Here is an 8,033-nt window from a genome sequence, read left to right as displayed (position 1 = left end):
CTAAAGGGTTGAGGGAAGAGTGACATGAAGAATTATTCATCTGTTGGCCCCCACAATTAGTTATTAGTGCCAACAGAGCTTTCAGAGTTCTGCTCAAAACAAAGTACACCCTAGAAAATCCATTCCTAACAGTTTTATATGGTTAGGTTAGTTTTTTTGTCACCAAGACCAAGGTGAAATGGTGAAAGGTCCCCTGTGCAAGCACCGAGTCATGTCTGACCCTTTGGAGGGACACCGCTTTCGTGACGTTTTCTTGGCAGATTATAGCTGGGTGGTTTGCCATTGCCTTCCCCAGTCGTCACCTTCCCCAACAAGCTGGTAGTTAATCCTTTTTGCTCTTACACAGAGACTGATGTCAGTAGGTGGTTTTGAGATTAACATAACCAGATTGACTAGGGCAGTGTTCTGGTTAGACTATGAGGAGAACAGAGGAATTAGAATAGAATTCTTTATTTATAACGTAACTATATATAAGTGGTAATTGTCTCTTGAATATGAGTTCAGTTCAATTCAAGCCCAACTGGGCAATGGCAAACCAGACAGCGAAACCAGGTTCAGCTGTAGAGCACAGCGAGGTGGCTGGACTGGGCTCGACTGGGAATCATGGCAGGGTGGCAAGGCAGGACTCGACCGCAAGCTGTGGCAAGGCAGCTGGACAGGACTCAACTGGAGACCATGGCAAGGAGGCAAGACAGGACTCAGCAGGAACTGGCGGCAAGGCGACTGGGCTAGGTGCAACTGGAGTTTGCGGCCAGGCAGCATAACAGGACTCAGCTGGAGGTGGCGACAAGGCGACTGGACTCGACTGAGCATGGCGGCAAGGCAACTGAATCAGTCTCAGCTGGAGAACACAGTAGGAATGCGAGGCAAAACTCAGCTATGGATCGCAACAAGGCGACAAGGCTAGGCTCAACTGGACTCCATGGCAAGGTGACTAGACTGGACTTGGCTGGACCTCATGGCAGGGTGGCAAGACTTGACTGAGTTTCGTGTCAAGGTGGCAGAACTTGACTAGATGGGACTTCATGGCAAGGTGGCAAGACTCGATCTGACTGAGCTTCGGGGTAAGGCGGCAGGACTCGACTCGGCTGGACTTTGTGGCTGGATGGCAAGGTAAGACTCGGCTGGGCTTCACAGCGAGGCGACAAGGCAAGGCTCGGCTGGGGCTTGCTGCAAGGTAGCAAGGCGAGGTTCAAAAGGCTGGGAAGGCTCTGGTTCCATGGCAGTTACAGGGCAGGGCTCCAAAAATGATTCCGGCTTTTCTTCTTCGTTGGAAGCTGTTAGCTCAATGGAACATTTGTCTTCGGCAGTCCGGTCCTTGCACCGGCTCCTTTTTATTTTGTTCCCTTTGTGCCATTTTTCCTCCAGAGCCAGTCAAGCTACTTTTTGCTTGGTGCGCTTTTCGGCTTGCCTTTCCCTTGCGCTGATTGGCGGCTTTGTCCAATCAGCTGCTCAGGACTTTCCCGCTCTGCTGAGTCACTCTGAATTTCGATTTCCCTGATTTGCCTAGCGTAGGTTTCGATTTCCCCTTCCTCAGCCTCAGAGTCAGACTCGACCCTTCAGGCAGAGAGGAAACTGCCCACTGTGGGTCTTATAGGGGTGGCTTGATACTCGTCTTGAAGTTGGTTAGGACAGCCAGGAAAAGAAACTGATAAGTATGAGACCATGTCTCACAACTATGTAAAAGGCTGAACAAGTTTTGAAGTCAAGTGATAACAATTCTGTTGGCAAGGACTGAATGTGCTATGCTGTGTGCCAATCTTGCTAAAGTTTAGGCAGATGGTGGAGAAGTCTAATCCTCTGCCTGTTTAAAAAGTCCTTTGGAAATTGATAGTTCAGGTGTGGAAAGCCAATGAGTGATGAAGACACGGCCTCAGTGGCTGTCAGAAAGGTTGTGAGTGGGCGTATCTCAAGATTCCTATGCTGGAAGAACCTACTTTTAGCATAGACCAGCCCTTCTTCTTATGCACACTGCAGAAGCTCTCAATATTATGCAACCTCAGATACACATACATTGATTAGTTTCAACCAATTTCAGCAAGGACAAAAATGTCTCCAGACACCCATGTCTTATTCCAGATGAGTGAATATGATATGCATTTAATATCAGTGATAACTTAATTCAGTTCAGCGATCAGCTATTATATGACCAAAGTCAAATACTGTCAACATATCCTATGAAATCATGACGAATGAAGTTGTATAACCAATGGCAGTCCGCCATAGTTATTGCATCATAAAGTTATTTGATAGCTGGAGTAGACTTGAGGGCCTTTTGCTCTCCTGGAGTCAGGGTCATGACCACACATACTCTCATGTATTTAGGAGCAACATCTCCCTCCCTGCAACTCTTTCCAGAACTTTTTCATCTCTTCCCAAATTTGCTTACTAACCAGAACATGGGTATCATCTAAATCGGAGCAGTGATGCCTAGTTGTTCAGGGAAAATCTGGTAACAAACTCATATGCTCATTCTACCAATCCACTAACTTATTAGAACGTATCCATTTTGACTGGTTGTCAGAAGGCTCAATACACTTCACAATGTTCAACTTTAACACTAGGGGATAGAAAAAAATCTCCATAAATTTAATTTAAAACACAACATACCCACACTGCTTTGCTAATTGGACTTACCTTGGACTGATACCAATGGGTTAACCTTTCTATTCCAATAAAGGATTTACCCAGAACCATGATGCACTGGCAGTGATGGAAAATTGGAAAAAAAGGAGACTTCTTTATCTTAACCTTATGAACAATAGCTCAGCTGCAGGCAGTATGGGATGCTTGATGTGGAATAAATAAAAAGGCCAACAATCACTATAGCTTATTTTTTAAAAGTTGTATAAAGAAAAAAGTTACTCTAGGCACTGAAGAGATAGCATATCCTTCTAATGCCTGAAACTCTTCTTGGATGCTTTGATAAGAAACTCTGTTGGTGACATCATAATGCAGGAGTTAGGGAAGGATTGTTGAGAATGAGATCACAGTATGGACCCACGTTTAAGCAGATGGTATCTCAAAACTGTGCACATGATTGTTTTATCATGCCTACTTTTCAGTCAATACTGTATGCCAAAAACAGTCTGAATATGTGATGTCCTGTAATCTTGGCAGTAATTATTTTGTTATCAGCAAATTTTGTAACTGACGCAAACAGCTTTAAAGAGCACTTTAAAAAAGTGCTAGACTTCCTCCCTATGTTATAATTAGTTTTCCAGTCCAGGGTAGTTTGGGACTCCATGTGAATTTGAGCACATGTGTCTTAGGATGTCAGAGGACTACAACAGTGTTCAAACATTTCCAGTCAATTTTGTAGAGAATCATCAGAGCCCCCAGAAAAGTTTAGAGAAAGCTGATTGGCAGGGTATACCTTGAACCTTCAATCCTACAATAAAGCAGCATCAGCACATCATTAAAATACATCACGATTAAAAGACCTGCTGGAGATTTGAATCAGCAGGAGGCCTTACTTGAGGATGTGCTCCTGTGTACATGTAGAGTGCTAAAATATATATAAGTAAAGTCCCATTAAATAGAATTTAAAAATCATAATACAGGTAGTCCTTACTTAACAACAATGGGGAAGAGAATTTTGGTTGCTAAATGAAGTGGTCATTAAGTGAATCCAACCTGATTTTATGACTTTTTTGCAGCAGTTGTTAAGCAAATCACCGTGTTAAGCAAACCACTAAGTGAATCATGCAGTTCCCCTATTGATTTTGCTTGCCAGAAGCTGGCCAGGAAGATAGAAAATGGCAATCATGTGACCACATGACGCTGAGACGGTCATAAATGCAAACCGGTTGCCAAGCACCTGAATTGTGATCATGTGACCATGGGTATGCTGCAACAGTTGTAAGTGTGAGGACTGGCCGCAAGTCAGTTTTTTCAGCACCTTTGTAAGTCCAACTGTCAGTAAATGAATAGTTGTTAAGTGAGGACTACCTGCATACTTGCCTTGGGTGCAGATTATGGGATTAGCAAACTATCAATGAATGCTGGCAGACATTCATTACATTTGAAGTTAAGCATTGTTAAGAAATACACAGCGCAGGAATAGATGGAAAGAGATGATGCAGTCTCCCATAGAGTTATATAATGAACTGGGTTTAGGAGGCAGTTTCTAGGAATTCTTGAACCACAGCGTTTTTTACCATTAGCTTTTTTTTAAAGAACTCTTACTACCACCTCCCTATTATTCCATGATAAGGTACTTGTTCTCAGCCCATTTACAAAGATTCAGCCTTCGCCTTATTGACAAAAGACTGGCTGTTCTCCAAAGGCTGGAGAGAAGTCAGAGATAAATAAAGATAGAACTGAAGAGCTAAGGACTAAGCAGGCATCAAAGCCTACCATTTTTGGGCAGCTGCTGGGAACTAAGTTCTCTTTTGACAGGGTTCCTGCATGTTGCGTTAAACCTTGTCTTGAGATACAACTTTGGGAAGATGGAAACAAATGGTACTTAGAAGCTGAGCACTTTTTAGAACATTGGAACTACAGTAGTCAGGACCCCTGAAGGAAGGACAGCCCACTCAAAGGTAGAGTGGTCTGAATGGATGTCTACCTTTTCTCATTACAAGGGTTCTAACATACCAACCACATCCACTTCATCGAATGCATCTCCATTAAGCAAAACTTTATGATCAAAGCTTAAGAATGCCCAGAATAGAGCACAAAATATCCTGAGAGGACAGAAATGAACAGCAGTAAAAAAGAAGACATTTGGCAATTAATAGAAGAGAAAATTAAAATAAAAGGTGCGATGGAAATACAGAAACATAGAAGTGACAGTTTATAGAATTAGTGAAGGCTGGATAAATTAGGGAATTAGGGAAGGATGGATACTAATAAAATTAGTAATCATCAATTACTATATAAATAATCCTAGTTTTCCTCTCACAAATTAATGCCAGAATACTTGTTCTCTTCCTCCTCTCTAGTTTTATCAACAATTATATAAAATGTCACACATAGGGCCTTTCCCCATTTGCACCCACTTACATGAACATGTCCTGACCTTTTTCTGTCATGTCCCCCATGATGTGGCTTTCACTGGTCCCCCATCAGTGGCATCAGCACAAATTGTCATGGTGCCAAAATGACTACACACACGGTGACATCATCACACAAAATCCACCATTATGTACTTAAACCTCTACACTAGAAGCAGGTAGGTAAGTTGTGGCATTTGCAAAATTATGTTGTCATGCAGTTGTAATTTGTTCCCTCTTGCCCTTGCTTATAGATGTCATGTCCCTAGCCCCTTTTCGGTGAAGTCAGCATTGGAGAAGAAATGGCCAGATACATATATACAGTAGTTCAAATGTCAAAAAAAAAGTTGTCTTTCTTAACCTATATCATTGGGAAAAGGGACAAAATAAAAGAAGTAGGACAGAGTCCATAATCAGTCAGGAAAACTGTTATGCATTCTACTCTAACTGAATTATGTACTGTACCCTTCCTCCTTCCCTTCTTCTCTCTCTCTTTTATTTCTCTCTTTCACAGCTGAAGGAAATAAAGTATAGCATGTTGAAAGTCTGCATTTACAATTTACGTCTGTATGCTATGTACAAGATGTTAATCCCAAATTTCTGATCAGCTGCATTCTGGCTGTAAAAGGTCTGTTTGGTAGCATTCCATAGAATCGTTAGGTTTATTTTTTTTTTCCATTAAAAATGTTAAAGCAATGTTAAACCACTCCAAATTTTATGGGTTAGCATAGTAACAGAACACACGTTTGTGGCTTAAAGCTGGTACAAAGTACATTATTACTGAGAAATTTAAACCAGCTCTCTTCCCATTTGTTTGGGATTAAGTCCTTGGATTTCTTCTCTGTGTGGCATTCAGGAATTAAATGAGCTTCTACAACACTAACTGTATAACTGAGAAGTCATCAAGCCTATAGTACAGAGAAGACACTACAGCAATCACCAACAAGCAGATGCAGGAATTCTACCTCACACTTGGGGAGAGATACAGTACACAATGTTTCTTTTCTGCTTTCATCTAATTATCTTGTGAAAGTTTTCCACTAGGCACTGCAATGTGATTATTTAAAATACTCATTTGTGTGTATTTTTTTTCTTCTCCCTTTCCTGGACTAATGAAGGATTCAGCACACAACAGTCTCAGGTTATATATTGTGCATACATTGTTAATGCAAAGCATTCATCTGATTGCCAAAAGCTGCTCTAAACTTCTAAAAAGAAGGCAAGGAAGCTGCTGCTAATTGCAAACAAAACTCAGGCAAGCAGGTGGCAATCCAGTTTGTGTTCCTCTCCAACTTTGCAGTGGCTTGGCTCCCTGCACCTATGCCCACACAACACTTAATTCTGATCCTGGCACAAATCCAGGAATTTCATTCTCCATCTGATTTAGATTTCTAGTCCTGTTCAGTAGTGCAGCTGTCGTCAACAGTCCTGGAACAGCACACAGTAAATAATATGCTGAAACATGGGTCTGCCAGGTCTCTTTCAATGTCTTTCAGTCTTTTGTCACACCTTCTCCTCTGCCCCAAATCAAGGTCAACGGGCAAACTTTGTGCTTCCTATTCTATTTAATTTTAAGACTCCTTCTCTGCCTTTGCTCCCCACCCCACAGCACTGCAAAACATTTCACGTTTTCTGAAATTTGATGGATAATGAGGTAAGCTAAGTTGTCCAGAGACTGAGCATGCTAGACTTCTTTTAAAAAACACCCTCTGAAACATCACTAAGGAGCATCTGCAAGTTAGTTCAACTGAGCTGGGCAAATCCTTAGCTTCATATGAGATTTCTAGTCACTAAAAAGTAATTAAGAATGACAGATTTTCCTAAAGTTGAACTGCCATGTTTACAATTCATGCAGGTCTTTACTGGATCACATAGAAACAAAGGATCACTGACTCACAGAGTTGGAAGGCACCATTAAAATATTTCCAGGCTAAGCATTTTCCATTTAGTTAAACCAAATGTGCTTATACTAGAATTGACAGAGTGCAGAAATAACTATACACAATCCCCTTTGTGCAGTATCTAAATAAAATCAGTAGTTTTAGGCTTTCCAGTCCTGTATAAGATCAAGCTGGAACATCCAGGTTTAACATATAACTCTACAAATCTTCTAAAAATATACTAAATGTAGCAAGATGAACTGAGAAAAAAAAAACTCACTCACAAGCATTCTCTATTTTCCAGGAAAAGGGGTAAGTGTACAATTTTATTTTGTATAGATTTACTATTAGGATAATTGGTTCCTCTATTCAGTCTATACATGCAAGACTAGAATTCCTACTCATTAGATAAACATGCATAGAAACAGTTTAAGAAGGAAAAAAAGTTGATTCTTGTGGACAGTGTAAGAGTTTTCAGAATTTTAAAGTGCAGTAGGGGCTATCTAACCTCTGCCAGATGTTCTGCAGTGAAATATAGACTCTGCTGGTCTATCCACGATTGATGTTGACTTTCTGACCACTACTTAGGAAAGCAGCCAAAAGGCTGTTGTGTAACAGCAAAAGTGTTTGTGTAATCTCTTGTCAACGATGCTTTCACACTTCAGTTCTGGGACATGCTGGATCTCTTCCAGCAGGCTAATAGCTTAGGCTGGCTCCCAGGATGCCATTTAACTGCTAGGACAACTCAGCAAGTCATCCAGGTCATCTTACCTCTGCCCTGGAGAGGGAGTGAAAGAGAGAGAGAAAAACTGTTGGTGGTGGTGGTGGTGAGCTTCTTCCTTCTAGTATAAGCAGGAGACATCAGAACCTATTGATGGGAATGAAAGCAATGTCAGACTATCACAGCAGAAAACAGAAAGGTGGAATGGTGTTGCCATTTAACTCCGTTTCTGTGCCCGAAGTAAACATCTTCCATCTATCCATACTGATCCATATCAGAGTGGATTACAAATGAGCATCTCCCAGAAGGACATTAACAGGGCAAGAAGTTTGAGACAATGCTTGGAAATGCAGCTAGGGTGTGGGAGAGTCTCTACATGGTCAAAGGAAAATAACTTGCTATCTTATTTGTCTATTGTCAAAACAACAAACAAAT

This window comes from Candoia aspera, chromosome 4, assembly GCF_035149785.1.
Source record: "Candoia aspera isolate rCanAsp1 chromosome 4, rCanAsp1.hap2, whole genome shotgun sequence".
Lineage (NCBI taxonomy): Eukaryota > Metazoa > Chordata > Lepidosauria > Squamata > Boidae > Candoia > Candoia aspera.
Note: the sequence above shows the minus strand (reverse complement) of the source record.